Genomic DNA, 16,667 nt, shown 5'->3' with positions numbered 1-16,667 from the left:
CTTTGTCTCCTTCGTCAGTACTGGCCACAGGGGCATCAAAGTCCAATTCTCTGTCTTAATTACAATACCACCGGGGTGAACAGGCGCCATCCTGCCGGCCTAAGGGCACGAGATGATAGCGGGGTCGTGGTATGGTTTCGGGCGGTCGAAGTGGACAATTTCACGGCCGCGGCGTCGATGATCAGGCGAAGGCGTAAGCTCTCGAGGAGATAATTAACTGGAGATGTCTGCTGAACTACGCGATGGGGGCCTTGGTATTTGCTCAGTAGTTTTGTAGACTGGACCGAGCTGGAGGAGGGCACAAATAGAGAAACCAAGGATTCAGGAAGGTAAGCCGGCGGCAGAGAGGTTGATGAGGCGCGTGTACTTTTCTGTCGGTGCTGGCGAAGTCTCTGACGCTGCTGACGGTGCTGGAGAGGCGGTGCTGGCGGTGTGGCGAAGTGTGGCGAAGCTGTCGAAGTTCAGTTTGGCACTCACGAACGCTTGACTGCTGAGCTGCGCTGTGCTAACAGAGACTGTGGCCTTCCACATTTCTTGTTTGATTTGTGCCTTTACCCTTGTATAGGGCCGGGGTGGAGGCTGGTGAGTCAGTGACACTGTAGGGGTGGCCGGCGGCTGAAGGAAGACGGTGCCAGAGGTTGCATAAGCAGCAACAACCGGTTGACGTTGTGGGCGCGCGGTTCATCGATGCGCCACTGCCCCGCGATACATTAGTGGTGCGGGAGAGTCCCAATCTAGGGCCTCAATCTACTCTGTCCCTGCGATGGCAGGTGCTTCCAACTGCGGGCCTTGCGCGTCCCTGGTTGCTCTTTCCGAGCGATCAATCATTAATTTTAACTGCCTCCTACCACGTTGGGCAGCTTGATCATTTGCCGGTGGGCAGGTTGCGATGACGCCGCAAGGTCACGTTACCTAGGTGGCCCACCTGCCTCCTAGGTTTCTCTCTGAATACCACCTGCCTTATCCATTCCCGTCATTCTTCGCTCATAACGCCGGTGCGGGCAACGCCAACACCGGATTTTCAGGGGAACGGGCCTTTAACCCTATCGCGTTATTAAGCGGCATAACGCGCCCACGTATAGCGCAAATGAGAAAAAAGCCAGCAAATGGAATTCTCCAATTAGCAGAGAACCAGCTTCCTACGGGTGCCAAGGAGACAGAGGAAGCTGACAAGCTGGAAAAACAGTAACTAAATACGACCACGATGCCGGTAAGACGTCTAGCCCTTATAAAAAAATTTTTAGACTTTCTATAGACTTCTGTTTGTAAAATCAATAAATTCTCTACAGACAAACCCAGAACATTTTCTACGCAATACAAATCCTATATACAATCTATAGATTTATGGCCATGCACATTTACCAAACTTTTCTATAGACAGTCTAAAGACTGAATAGACATAAAATATATATAGGCACGGCACGAGTTCGCTGCGGCACAAAGTTCGATGAGGAGATGATCTATTTCGTGGACGTCTAAGAGGTGGGAGATAGTAGTGAGCGCACGGCGTACAAGAAATGCAACCCTAGGGCGTGCAGGAGAAAAGGGGTCGATGGGCACGTAGCTGGGTAGGGTGAGAGGATTGGAGGGCTCTTGCAGCGCGAGCACGTCGGGGCCGTCTGCCCGAGCTAGGAACTGGTGAAGCAACCCCCGCTTGGAACCATAGCCTCGACATTTCCACTGCCAGATGGTTAGGCTAGTGCGTGGTCTCGCCATCACTGAAGCTTTCGTTTGCATTGTAGGAGTTGGAGACGGTGCGGAGCCGGGCTTTCTTTTTAGGCCACACGGCAGCACAGGCTGTCGCGTGGCGAGACTCTTGCTCCAAAATCACTCGTCAATTTGGCGAGCAAATTCGTCTAGACGGGTAGTGAGGTTGGCGAATTGATTTGCGAAGGCCTGAATGGCCGTCTCCACAGCGGCTGAATTCTCGCCTCCATGAGTTGTTCTAAATTGGGAGGCAGGGCTGGCGTTCCCTCGGTCGGGGTTGGTGTGGTCAGGGAGGTAGTCGGTGTTGCGGCCCGCTTCTTGGCCAGCTGTTCGCGAGTAGGGAGAGGTGGCAGTGCAAGAGTGGGGGTAGGAGCGTCCGGGGCCGCTGTTGCCGGGGTAGGGGTTTGGGCCTGCTGGTGGGCATGCAGCTGTGCCTGGGGGCGGAGGTTGGTGGTTTGGAGGGAGGCGAGTTGCTCGCGGACACGCAGCAGCTCTTTATAGAGGGGGTTGGCGAAACCTTGGGAAACTACGCCTACCCAGCTCACCTCATTGGTGCAGCGACCGGGTGCCTGGGTAGGTGGTCTCGGTGGGACTGGAGGTGGTGGTGGCCCGGTTCCAGTCCAGGAGCGGGATCGGGCCTTGGGCTTGTGAGGGGTGGACGGCTGTTTTGGTGCGACAGGCTGCAGCACCGGAAAGGACTTCAATGTGAGCTGCGGGGCCTGGGGCTTGCGGGTCGTGGAGCGGCTGCGGTGTTGGGGTGGAGCCTGACTGATGGGAGGCTTGTTCGAAGAGGATGATGATGGACTCTGTCGAGCCCATGCGTCTAAAGTCGTGGATGGGAGGGTTCCGCTCGTGACTGAGAAGATCCTTGATGTCTTCGTATGAGTGGTCAAGAGGGACCCCGTGGACCACGCCGCGGGCGCATTCCTCCGGTACCACTTGGTAGGAGTATATGTCGTAGGCGGTGCCTTTGATCATTATGGACTTGATGTCGAGGTAGCGTAATCTGCGCTGCGGGTCGGGAGTGTTGACGAGGACGAGATGTTGGAGGGTGTTGATGATGACTGTGTCGGGCTTGGCCTCTTGAGGTTCGAGGCGGGCTGCTTGCAGAATGGCATCGCGAAGCACAACGCCGTTCACGGTCGGAAGGTTGAGGCCGCCACGGGGACGGAGGATGATCTTGTGGTCGTCGATGGGGAGCTTGGGGTGGCGTAGGTAAGACAGTTGGGGCGGCCGGGGCCGGCGCCGGAGCCCGGCCGTGGCTTGAGGCAGATTTCGAGTAACGGTGGGAGGGGATTTGCGATTAGAGCTTCGCTTGTCGTGCGCTGATTGCCAGCCGTTAGTAGAGGTAAGTTCCGAGGGTGATATGTCTTCTCCCTCTACTACAATGGGCTCCATGCCGCTGTCGAGACGCCGACGCGCCGGTGGTCCGAGCTGTTTCTCTAGCGGCGTTCGGTATCGGCGGCTGCTGCGCCGCCAGGCTTAGCCTCAGCGCAGCGGGGTGATGAAAAGATATGGACTTGCCTCTTAGTATGTTGGTCCAAATCGGGAAAGGTTGGTATCGGCAAGTTCCTGACGAAAAGTGGAGGCTGATGACACTACTTTAAGACGGCTGGGATGAGTAAATCCGGTCGTAAAAGACAAAGTTTGCGGAGCGCATGTGAGGCGCGTCTGCTCCCCTGGCCTCAAAACGCCGTTCGAGCGCGTTAAGGAGTTTATATCATTTTCTCCGAAGAAATATATTATTTCTTAATCTTAACCTAGTACGCCGCAACGTCCCTTTTTCATTAATCACCTGGTTTCCTAAAATACCTACTTTTAGCAGCATCCAACAAGCGACGGCCACAGCTTCACCAATGAAAACATCGACTAGCTGTTTGTGCACGCGTGCTTTTAAGGTTTGGCTGGCTTACTGGGGTTTAACGTCCCAAAGTGACTCGGGCTATGAGGGACGCTGCAGTGGACTCCGGAAATTTAGACCACCTGGGGCCCTTTTTTTACCAGCCGCGTGCCTCAGTAGTTAGCGCGCTGGCTACTGATCTGGAGTTCCCGGGTTCGAACTCGACCGCGGCGGCTGCGTTTCCATGGAGTCGAAACACTGAGGCGCCCCTTTGCTGTGAGATATCAGCGAACGTTAAAGATACCCAGGTGGGCGAAATTATTATACCGGAGCCTTCCACTACGGCATGCCTTTCTTCCTTTCTTCTTTCACTACCTCCTTTATCACTTCTCTTACAGCACGGTTCAGGTTTCAGACGATATGTGAGGCAGATACTGCGCCATTTTCTTTCCCCAAACACCAAGTTTTCATTTTCAGGGGTTCTTTTACGCGAAATGACATCCCATAGTACACGGGCCTCTAGAATTTTGCCTCCAGCAAGAAGCGGTTTTAGAGAAAATTTTTCGACATGTTCATATTTCGAGGCGCTTTCTGCAATATAGTGTAAAACCTCAACTGGTAGTAGTTGTAAGTGGTTTTGTTAAAATAAAATAAAAGGAAAGAAAAGATCTCTGCTAGCCCCGGCATCTGCCATCGACACTGAAGCACCTGAGCTGGGGCAGTGGAAGTAAAGGATAGCAGGCAGAATGGAGAAATGAAATGAAAAAGGTAAGTGGTCAGGAAGAGAGGATAAGGGGAGAGGTAATATCAACCTCAACGGGAAGATTTATTGTGTCAGCCTTTTTGGTGCATGTAGAAAAAATTCTTACTTTATGGTAATTTCGCATCATGGATATCCCAAACACTATGCCTTTTTAAAACTAGCAAACAGAGTAAGTGTACCCGAATATGGGTGTAGATTATGAGATCCAGGGACAATGACTTATATCTGTATATTAGAAAGGGCGCAGAACAAGGCAGCATGCTTTGTTTCCAATACCTAAACGAAGTATATTATCTGGTGTAATTCGGACAATTGAGCGAGTTGGAACATCGTTTTAAAACTTTCGAAAGCGCTGCTACGGGGGACACCAAGAGAAAGAAAACGAAGGACAAGCGCTACTATCAATTGAAGTTTATTGGAAAAAACACACAGGGTTAAATAGCTCACACAAGGCAGCCAGCAGCGCATGCGCCTACCCCCAAAATGACAAAAGGAATCACTGTTTTGAATTAAGATACCGAATTTCACAATCATGGCAGACAACAGATGGTGTGCTGACGCACATGTCGGAGTTGTTGTGATTATGAAATGCCTCAGATAATTCCCTTCATAGCTGATTGGTATGCCTATAAAGAATTTTGTACTATTGAACAGAGGTACCATGCATTTTTTCCAACGGGTTAGAATTGTTAAGTTCGCAGTCTCTGTAATGCAGGGCCAAATTAGAGGAAGGAGCCACCTTTAAAGACGAATTATGTTGGCGTAGTCGTGTGTTTATACATTTCCCAGTTTGGCCTATATAACTCTTTCCGCATGTGAACGGTAATTCATTTACCACTCCCTCGGCACAAGGTGCAAACAGCAACTCATGTTTTATATAGCACTGTTTTTCTTACTTTTTTTACTTTGTTTTTCTAATCTGGCTCTCCTGTCGACCATAGCACAAATTTTTTTTAAAGTTTTTAGGGAGCTGACAACACTACCCTTACCCCATATCTAGTGCCTACATGTTTTAATCGGTGGGATAATCTGTGAATATACGGAATTGCAGCACACTTTCTTTTCCCGTTACTGGGAGGCTCTGGTGATTCGGGTTTACCGAATGACCTAGAGAGTTTATTGAAGGCTAGTGTAATCACGTCATTAGGTAAACCTGCTGACTTCAGCCTCTGGACCTATTGCTTGAAGCTGTTATCCATAGCGTGAACACACTTCTTAGCAATAGCTGATCCTAAGCACGACACTGCTATGCCACGATTTGCCAGCTTGGAATGCCCTGAGTGGAAACTAAGCAAAGGCTTCTCCGAACGCTACCGAAAGGGCTAACAAACGTGATCCAGTTTTAGTTCCAGTGTGATATCCAAGAACTGTAGTTGATTGTGGTCCGGGGTTTCAAAGGTAAATTTTAAACCATAACTATTGCCGACAAAAAGTTTTTAAGATTTCTTCTACTTGTCTCTTAAAGTCACCGCTTTAAACAAAAATCAAATAATCATCGACATACCGGAAGGCGTGTTTAACAGTGTCACCTAAATTAACCTTTATCGCTCTGTCAACATAGGATAAAAAGATACTTGTTAGCACAGGAGCCACAATGTACACCCCAGTTCTTTGGATGAACAGTTTTCCTTCCCAAGCAATAAAGGTGGATTTTAAATAAAAAGACAGAAGCTCCAAAAAAGACCCAACAGATACCCCACACTTCGAAATGAATGCTTGTTCATCATTACCTTCTAATATACATCTATTAACACACCGGAGGAGCTTGTCATGAGGTAATGAGTAAAATAGGTCCTGTACATCAATGCTAAACATACCGCCCAAGCTTTTGTTATTGTGCTTCAAATATTCCACAACAGCCAAAGAATTGGACACAAGAAATGGGTCTTCAATTGAAAGTGAACATAAGCTACTCTAAAAAAGTTTGAAACAGCATATTGCCAAGTGGCACGTTCAGTAACAATACATCGAAAAGGAATACCGTAACGAGAAGCGTTACAGTTGTTGGGTGAAATGAATTTGGAAAGCTTGCGTCAGTCTGTTTTGAAAGCGGAGGGAAATTTTTTGGAAGCATTTTTTTCAGCAAAAACCCATAAAACCGGTAATCCTTTTCGAAGAGGTCGCCACCGACTGGTAGCCACCCTGGACTCCCCCAGCCCCAACTAATCCCTTCCATTTTGTGGCAGTAAAGTTGTAACCACCACCACCCCCAACCCCCGTCGCGGTGTCTGTCTGTTGTTGTTGCCAGGGAGAAAGGAAAGGAAAGTGCACAGGCCTGCTTACTGGCTCAAGGCGAGCCACAATCGCTACCACGTGAAGATATAGTAGGAGAGTTGAAAGATGGGATAGAAAGACAAGATAGTAAAGACGCGCTAAAGGCAAGGCCGATCCCGTAGGCAGCGCAATACCGGGCCAACCGGTGGCGGAAGTTAAGCAACCCTCAAACTTTCCGCAACATTTCCAAAAATAAGTCCAATTGGACCCGTAACAGATACTCTACGGGGTCCAACACCAACTCTAGGCGGCAAGCGCTGGCCTTTATTCAGCAAGAGCGAGTCACGTGGTTAGTCAAGTAACGCAACTTGCGAGAGCGAGCGGTCAGCGCAGCTGCGGAACGAGCGGTAGCAGTGCGACAAGTCACGTGTTGTTTCCTCTCACCCACACGTGCGGCGAGCCAGAGGTCAAATTCATACGTAATTTGACTTTCATGTTTGCATTCGAGAAGTGGAGCTTCTCGCTCCAAAAAGTTAGGTGTGATTCAAGCCGGCCGAACCTAGTAAGACGAGCGAAAGCTCTCTGAGTCCAAGTGAGGCGAAACTTTATTATTTAGAAAAAATTAAAATATTTCCGATATGAGATGATTAGTTTACTCCAGAATTCCGAATCACGCTTTTATTGATGAAGATATATTTTTCAACACAGACACTGGAACTGTACTACAATGATGGATACTTGGTAAATTTGCTAACTCTTACGTGCGGTAAACCAAAAACCTTTTGATATCGAATTTAAAATGATAGTTCCCGTCACGCGCGGTGGTTTTCCAGCGACAATGCGCAAAATTATTTGTTTTTTTGCAGAGAGAGAGAAAGACAGAAAGGCAGGGAGGTTAACTAGGCAGCGCCCAGTATGCTACCCTACACCTGAGAAGGTGAATGGAGGGAGAGATAGAAAAGGGAGAGAACAAAGGGATATGAATCGCAATGGGGTCAGTGGGGTCGCATCTGAAAATAGCGTCCGGAGAAGAGTGCAGCCGGTCCATCTGAACGGCCACAACACAAAAAAGTGAACACATACACCTCAACCCTTGCAAGAGGAACCTTTGGAGCCTCTTGAACCTACGCCAACAGGCACAAGGTTTTACGCGATAAACATTTAGACTTACTGCGCAAAGCAGCGCTGCCCTACATGTGGGACGTTAGGCATATATGGGCTTCATTTCATTTCATTACCTAAATACCCATGAAGGGGTGAGTACATATATATTGGTGACCACGTATTAGCACGACGAATCATAACTGGTAACATTATTGACAAAGTTGGACAAGCACTTGATGGCTGCGATGCCGTTGGGTAGGTATTTCCAGTCTGCTGCAGTAGGGGAAAAAATGATGCGGCAAAGATAATCCTACCGGGTTAAGCACGCGCCAGAGGTTTTTATATAGCGAATGGCGCGTTACGCGATTTCCTGCAGTTGCGAGACTGCTGTCGGCTCCGCAACTCAGCGTCACGTGATTCGACAGTTGCCGTCGCCTCAACACGCGCAGCTGCGGCAAGGCGTGTATAGTCGCGTGGCATAACGTCCGAGAGAGCATTTTAAGGCGAAAGCCTTTCTTGGCTCATGAGTGGCGTGGACGGAAGTTGCAGACTGAGTGCCGTCGACTCTCAAGAACTCTCTGTCATAAGTTGTGTGGCAAATAAAACAGAAATGTGAAAGTTGATTAAGCAACAGTTCTTAAGCAACCTATATTGTGACGGGCTAGAAGACCGACAGTGCAGTGGCGCAGGCACCTAGGAGTACTCGCGCAAGGCCGTTCGCCATTAAAGTCATCCTGTAACCATCTGCCATCTCATCTCATTCACCCATCTGCATGCCGTCACGTAACTATATGTAATGAAATAAACTGGAAATTAAAAATAAAAGCAAAAGTAAAAATACATAAGAAAGTTAAAAATTTTAAAGTTAAAAAAAAAACAGAAAAACAAGCCAAAAATTACTAAAAATAACAGAAAATAAAAAAAATTAAGAAAGAATGACGACAGGGAAAAGTTTTTGCATTTGCGCTCTTAAGGAGACATTTTTCTTCTGGAGAGTCACGGACGCCCGAACCAACCAGCCACTGCGTCCTTGTTCCGCATCGCATGGGAAAATAGGTTTATGGGGGTTTAACGTCCCAAAGCGACTCAGGCTATGAGAGACGCCGTAGTGAAGGGCTCCGGGAATTTCGACCACCTGTTGTTCTTTAACGTGCACTGACATCGCACAGTATACGGGCCTCTAGAATTTCGCCTCCATCGAAATTCGACCGCCGCACACAGGATCGAACCCGCGTCTTTCAGGCCTGTAGCCAAACGTCATAACCACTCAGCCACCGCGGCGGCATCACGGGAAATAAGCATTGCTCCATTTTGTTTGGGGCAGCTTCCATGAGAGCAATGGCGTGCTATCTTGTGCATGTCAGGATAATACAAGCGGCTTATGTTATTTAGCCATCTGAGACACGACAACCATCCGCGCAGGTATTAGACACGTTTAGCGTACCGCGTACCGGGCTATACCTGTACCGAAACACCGCGAGTCCGCGCGCAGTCAGAGCGCTTGCAGAAATCGCCTTGACGGCGCCTGGTGACGCCAGGTAACGGGCTGCTGTGTGCGCGCCTACCGCCGCATCGGGACCAATCAGCGCGGCCGCACAGGCGAGGCGCGGGCTCCCGAAGATTAACACGGTATGCTAAAGGTGTCCAAAAGTTTGCGAGTTGGAATCTCGCTCGAGCTGCTGGGGAGGCGCCCACCACCCACATTACGCCGCTAGCGCGGACAGGACAAGCTGTCCAGGATTTGTCAGCATAGTTAGCGTTTACTGAAGTGGTTCTTGAAAGGACTGTTTATTGGGCTTACTTTCGCCAACAAATACCCGAACAACTAGGCGGCGAAGTTATATAATTAGTTTATTTTAAAATTGGCTTTTGCGGAAAGGAAATGGCGCAGTATCTGTCTCATATATCGTTGGACACCTGAACCGCGTCTTAAGGAAAGGGATAAAGGAGGAAGTGAAATAAGAAAGGAAGAAAGAGGTGCCGTAGTGGAGGGCCCCGGAATAATTTCGACCACCTGGGGATCTTTAACGTGCCCTGACATCGCACAGCACACGGGCGCTTTAGCGTTTTGCCTCCATAAAGACGCAGCCACCGCGGTCGGGGTCGAACCCGGGAACTCCGGATCAGTAGCCGAGCGCTCTAACCACTGAGCCACCGCGGCGGGGCGGTGAAGTTAGCAAGAAATGTTTTCGGTGGTCCACGGAAGACAGGATCCGCGCTTCTCTCGTCCGCGGTGAATTTAAAGCGGGCAAAGAACCTCCGATTGCGTCCCAAATGTAACTACGCAATCTCGAGCAATGTAGAAGTCTTTGAAAGTGGCTGCGGTCAATCTAGATAAAACTAGCCGCCTTTCGCATCAGAAAATGTTGAAGCCGCATACCACCGGCTTTGTGCAAGAACGAACAAACATTAAGAACCTTCGTGGAATTCCGTCCTTATCAAGAAGAATCGATCCCACGCTAATCAAAGGTGGGCAAAAAAAAATTGCCAGTGGCTTAGCTCGGCTATGTCAGGATATATGTAGCGAGCGGTACATTTCTCTGGATGAGCTTGTTATGGTCACTGTATGTTTGGGTATACACATCTTTTATTCATTTTGCTTGACAGTAGACGAAGACTGTCCGATTACCTGTGAAGTAGCATGCGGCGGTCTCAATTTTGAGTATACAGTATTTCGATTTGGTACAGTCTCTTTGGTATACAAGGTCTATAGTGGTTCCTCATTGCGTAGTCTGGACGTGTGGGTTCGAAGCTAAATTAAAGTTAAACTTTTCTTTCATACACTGAGTAAGAGAGGCATGTTTCGTGTTGAAATCGCTCAATATGACTCACAACTGTGAAACCGTGCCGTAGGCTGGTATACACGTGGCAACCACATCAATCGTCTGCTTCACAGACGTTCCCGGTACCACGCAGATTCCTAGGATGATAATGCCGCTTTCCAGAAGCAGAACACAGCAGGCTTGACCATTATTCGCCGCGTCCGAAGGGAGATTTCTGATGGCGGTTATAACTTGTTTCACGTAAACACAGACTCCAGCGTTCTTATTTGGTTCAAGCCAACTGACAGGAGATAACCTCAGGGTCAGAAGAGTTAATCTTCTCTTGTCAATACCACCGTTTAGCAGCGGCTGGACTTTCCTTCTTAAAACGCATGACAAACGTTACATCGCCGCCTTTTATATGCATGCAATGCTGCGCATGCAACGCGCGCTTCGGGTGAAGAGCGGCGTGCGGCCAGGCGGCGACGAAGAACACAGCGCCGCTGTGGAGTCTCTCTCGTTACCATGGTATCGGCGCATGCGCACAACTGCTCATCCGCGTAAAGTCAGGCTCGGCTACGACGGTGGAGTGGGCGCACGACCGCGGAGACGGTGAAGAGCACGCAGCACCCTGCTCCTCTCCGGTTGCCATGCTAGCGGCGCATGCGCACAACATTCCTCTCCCATGCACCGCGAAATGCTCGGCTGGTAGCCCAGTGTAGCGCTCGCTACAAAAATTCGCCGTGGTTTAGCTCTGGTTAAACCTCGAGTGACGCGATAGCTACAGTCGGCCGAGTGAAACTTGCTCAGTTCAGTTGCAAAGGCAGTCTTTCGCCCCTCCGTTTTGCTGGGCGTTCCTTCTTCATCTCCGTCCCACTTGACACGGCGACTGCGCACAACTGTGGGAGCTTGGTATCGCCGGCGCCGCAGCTCCTCCGCACCACGTGGCTGATCACGTGACGAGCCACATGATCAGCCACAGCGCCGCGTCCCGGCTGCTGCTCCGCACCACGTGATCAACCACGTGACAGCGTGGCGGCGCCGCCACGCTGACGTTTACGAGAATTCGAAAGCATTATATTCCCACGGGTGAAATGTTTTAGAAAGCTCCATCGCTCCCCCAAGCCTGAGTTTTAGAAAGCTCCCCCAAGCCTGAGCCTCCTGTTCGTGCCTCTGCACAACCGCTTCACGTTGTCGCTACTGAGGACCGTGCTCACGACGTTGACGAATTGCCCCCGCTTCATGACCGCTTCTCGCTTGCGACGTTCAAAGTCTCAACCGTTAGAGACTAGCGTTCCGCGCTCTTACCGTAGCGGTGACCGTCGATGTTGCAGCCTGCCTCTGCTGCCTTCGATTTATCGGCTGCCGTACCATGGAGCAGGTAACTTACATTCGTGGGCGCCCTCGTCTTCCTGTCGCCGTAGACGAGGTCGCCTTGTAGGTCGCAGACGTTGACTTTGTCGCCGTTTCATCACACTGCATCGCACACAAACCATCGACAAGGGGGTCTGAAGAGACAGTGACGCGCGCGCAGCCCCGAAATAATAATAATAATAATAATTGGTTTTGGGGGAAAGGAAAATGGCGCAGTATCTGTCTCATATATCGTTGGACACCTGAACCGCGCCGTAAGGGAAGGGATAAAGGAGGGAGTGAAAGAAGAAAGGAATAAGGAGGTGCCGTAGTGGAGGGCTCCGGAATAATTTCGACCACCTGGGGATCTTTAACGTGCACTGACATCGCACAGAACACGGCGCCTTGGCGTTTTTCCTCCATAAAAACGCAGCCGCCGCGGTCGGGTTCGAACCCGGGAACTCCGGATCAGTAGTCGAGCGCCCTAACCACTGAGCCACCGCGGCGGGTCGAAATAATAATAATAATTGGTTTTCGGGAACGGAAATGGCGCAGTATCTGTCTCATATACCCTCGGACACCTGAACCGCGCCGTACGGGAAGGGATAAAGGAGGGAGTGAAAGAAAGGACGAGGTGCCGTAGTGGAGGGCTCCGGAATAATTTCGACCACCTGGGGATCTTTAACGTGCACTGACATCGCACAGCACACGGGCGCCTTAGCGTTTTTCCTCCATAAAAAGCAGCCACGAAATCCTTCGAAAAGAATTATGACTCCTATCGCGTGAGCGCTGGCGCGACTAAGTCATGCAGCAGGTAGTCTGATGATCGCACCTGCTGCCTCCGACGCTCCGTCCCCATCCGCCGTCTGTAGTCCCTATTTCGACTGCGACGCCTTCTCCGGTAATGTTTCCTCGCTGCGAAGCTGCTCCAGTCGCTTCCCTCTCCACTTCTTGCCAGGTGCACTGCATAGCCGCCTCGTTGTGCAACCGCTACCCAAGAAACTGTTCTCTAGGCGACACGACACGCGCCTTCAGAACAATGCCCGAGAACTGGATGATTTATATCGTGCCGACGAACACTAAAAATTCGTGGACGCGGCAAGCTGCAACAACCAACGTGGTCCGAGCAACAACGCCGCGATCTACCCTTATCTGCGACGCCATGGTGCGCACCCTCACCCCCGCCGCAACAGAAGAGACAGCGATAGCGCTGGCCATCGCTTACCGCCGTACGCGCATAGCCCTCAGTGGCTCAATACGAGCAACCCTTGGATCTTGGTATGGAGAACTAGTAAGCAGCAATAAGAAAATAAATGAAATACCTTTACGCCTGTCAACTGCCATGAAATATGACCGGTGTCAGCCGCTCTTGATCTGCGATGACATCACGGCGCTGACTAACAACGCGTTACCCATTAAAGAAATACCCTTAATGGTGCCGTTCGGAGGAAAACCCGGCATCGGCGCGTCTGCGAAATTCCGATTTGCGAACCCGACCGCGGCGGCTGCGTTTTTATGGAGGAAAAACGCTAAGGCGCCCGTGTGCTGTGCGATGTCAGTGCACGTTAAAGATCCCCATGTGGTCGAAATTATTCCGGAGCCCTCCACTACGGCACCCCTTTCTTCCTTTCCTCTTTCACTCGCTCCCCTATCCCTTCCCTTACGGCGCGGTTCAGGTGTCCAACGATATATGAGACAGATACTGCGCCATTTCCTTTCCCCAAAAACCAAATATTATTATTATATATATGAGACAGATACTGCGCCATTTCCTTTCCCCAAAAAGCCAATTATTATTATTATAGGTGTAGTGACGTAGAAAAGCACGCTCGCTGCAAGGAAAAAAATTGCTGCGGCTTAGCTCAGCTATCCCTAGCTATGCAAGCGAAAGCAAGGATTACACGTGAGGTCCCTTCCTAAGGCTTTCGTTGCCGAAGCACAGTCTGACAGACAGACCACGTGGGTTGTTGTGCATCCCGCACTGCGAGAACCCTCTTCCAGCGGCTCGCCAGTCTCCGCCTCGGCTGCTAACTAGGCTCGTCGCTGTCTTCATTCGGCATCTTTCGCTCGCCGTCGAGCAAGGCGAAGCTCCCGCCCTCCTTTGCCTTCAGCTGGCCGTGTAGCGCGTTTACGCTCGCTGTCGATTGCTAAATCTCTCGCACGGTTGGCAATGTCGACCGGCTGATCAGACTCGGCCCGACGTCTGCGAGTACGCACTCTCGAGGACGTCGGCTCCGGGTGACTTGCTTCGTCCATAGGGAGACACTGGATAGGCAGCGCGAAGCCGCCGCGATGACGGCGGAGAGCGCCACTGAAGCTTCTGCGAGCCACGTCAGGCGTCACGAGGTTACTTACGCACCTCCGCTCCTCCTGTTCAAGGTCATTCGTGCAGACGCAGCGAAATCGGCGCCGCTAGGGTAGTAAAGCTTTTGCTCCAAAAGGTTCTCAAGCAGAAGTGAACTGGAGACCCTTCGGCCGGGAGCCAGGCGTCTACTTCACAAATTAGGATGTTCGTTCAGGAGGATAAACAGAGGATTTCTAAAAGCAGGTCGCACAGCAGTGTCCGCAAAAGACATTAAAGGAAAACTTAGTTTTAAGGGCGAAATCAGCGTCACGGATTATTATGTGCGATGACGTGTAATACAAAGGGATGTGATGTCACGTGAAAAGCGTGCCTATATCTGCGTAATGGTGCCCCAAGGAGTCGCCAACCGATTGCACGGACAGTTCATAAAAATAAAGAAGTTTATCAATAGAGGCTGGCTACTCATAGCTAGATACGCTTATTAAATACAAAAAGGGAAGTTTATTTGACTGCCAGATGAACAATCAATGTGTACAAAAAAGGGCACATGGAGGCACACAATATATCTGGCCGAGAGAATTAGTTACAAAACCAACATGGTGGCGAACATCAAGACGAGCTTTTAGGCTCGTGTTTATGCACAAACAAACAAACAAGAACCGCACCTCCTCGTGACAGCAAATGGAGCCGGTGCTTACTTGATTAGGTGCGGCTAGCTAATGCATTCAGCGCACAAAAAATGAGTGGTCCAGTAAGAGGCTTCTGCTCAACAAATTCAACCTGTAAGTGAAACCATTGCTTGCTTTCAATGCTGATTGTGCACAGGCAGCGTTGCATCGAAGTTTTAATCAATGTCGAATTAGGTTCTGATATTCAGGCGAAGCGGAGATGATATTCTTACTCATTTTCTTTTACCCTGTTGACGACGCAAAGCAAAAAAAAAAACAGCCGCGTGCTTTACAATGGAAATTGACCGTTGCAAAAACAGCATTTTCCCGGGTTCGAACCCGACCGCGGCGGCTGCGTTTTTATGGAGGAAAAACGCTAAGGCGCCCGTGTGCTGTGAGATTGTCAGTGCACGTTAAAGATCCCCAGGTGGTCGAAATTATGCCGGAGCCCTCCACTACGGCACCTATCCTTCCTTTCTTCTTTCACTCCCTCCTTTATCCCTTCCCTTACGGCGCGGTTCAGGTGTCGAAAGATATATGAGACAGATACTGCGCCATTTCATTTCCCCAAAAAACCAATTATTATTATTATCACCTCGATTGACCTCCGCCGCGGTGGCTCAGTGGTTAGGGCGCTCGACTACTGATCCGGAGTTCCCGGGTTCGAAGCCGACCGCGGCGGCTGCGTTTTTATGGAAGAAAAACGCTAAAGCGCCTGTGTGCTGTGCGACGTCAGTGCACGTTAAAGATCCCCAGGTGGTCGAAATTATTCCGGAGCCCTCCACTACGGCGCCTCTTCTTCCTTTCTTATTTCACTCCCTCCTTTATCCCTTCCTTTACGGCGCGGTTCAGGTGTCTAACAATATATGAGACAGATACTTGCGCCATTTCCTTTCCCCCAAAACCAATTATTATTATTACCTCGATTGACCGGCCGCGGTGGCTCAGTGGTTAGGCGCTCGGCTACTGATCCGGAGTTCCCGAAGGCGCCCGCGTGCTGTCCGATGTCGGTGCACGTTAAAGATCCCCAGATAGTCAAATTATTCCAGAGCCCTCCACTACGGCAAATCTTTGTTCCTTTCTACTTTCACTCCCTTCTTTATCCCTTCCCTTACGGCGCGGTTCAGGTGTCCAACGATATATGAGACAGATACTGTGCCATTTCCTTTCCCCCCAATAAAAACATTTATATATACACTTCGATTGAGGAGAAAAGCTAACTTCCTCTCTCCTTTATCCCTTCCCTTACGGCGCGGTTCAGGTATCCAACAATATATGAGACAGATAATGTGCCATTTCCTTTCCCCAAAAACAAACCAACTAACCAAAACGCTAAGGCGCCCGTGTGTTGTGTTTGTTGCTGCCAGGAAGAAAAGAAAGGAAAGGAAAGTGCACAGGCCTGCTCACTGGCTCAAGCCGAGCCACAATCGGTACCACGTGCAGATAGAAGGAGAGTTGAAAGATGAGATAGAAAGACAGGATAGTAAAGACGCGCTAAAGACAAGGCCGATCCCGGAGGTAGTGCAATACCGGGCCAACCGATGGCGGAAGTGAAGCATCCTTCAAACTCTCCGCCACATTTCCAAAAATATGTCCAACTTGGACCCGTAACAGATACTCCACGGGTCCGGACACTCTGTTACACAATCTGTGTTGTGCAATATCAGTGCGCGTTAAATATCCCAAGGTGCTCGAAATTATTCCGGAGCCCTCCACTACGGCACATCCTTCTTCCTTTCTTCTTTCACTCCTCCTTTATCCCTTCTCTTAGGGTGCGGTTCAGGTGTCCAACGATATATCAGACAGACAACGCGTCATTTCCTTTCCCCCAAACCAATTATTATTATTATTATTATGAAAAATAGGCTGTTTGATGAAAGGAAACGGTGCAGTAATGTTCTCATATCAGTGAACACCCCAACCGCACCGTAAAGGAAAGGAGAAAAGTGGT

At 50.0% G+C, this 16,667-nt stretch overlaps 1 pseudogene; it reads right to left on the bottom strand.

The window, feature by feature from the left end:
* Positions 1-16,212: 16,212 nt before the first annotated feature.
* LOC144111704 (U2 spliceosomal RNA) lies at positions 16,213-16,417 on the bottom strand (annotated as a pseudogene).
* Positions 16,418-16,667: the final 250 nt, after the last annotated feature.

The sequence above is a fragment of the Amblyomma americanum genome, chromosome 11 (assembly GCF_052857255.1).
Source record: "Amblyomma americanum isolate KBUSLIRL-KWMA chromosome 11, ASM5285725v1, whole genome shotgun sequence".
NCBI classification, from domain to species: domain Eukaryota; kingdom Metazoa; phylum Arthropoda; class Arachnida; order Ixodida; family Ixodidae; genus Amblyomma; species Amblyomma americanum.
The sequence above is the reverse complement of the archived record's forward strand: the minus strand, read 5'-3'. Positions and strand labels throughout refer to the sequence as shown.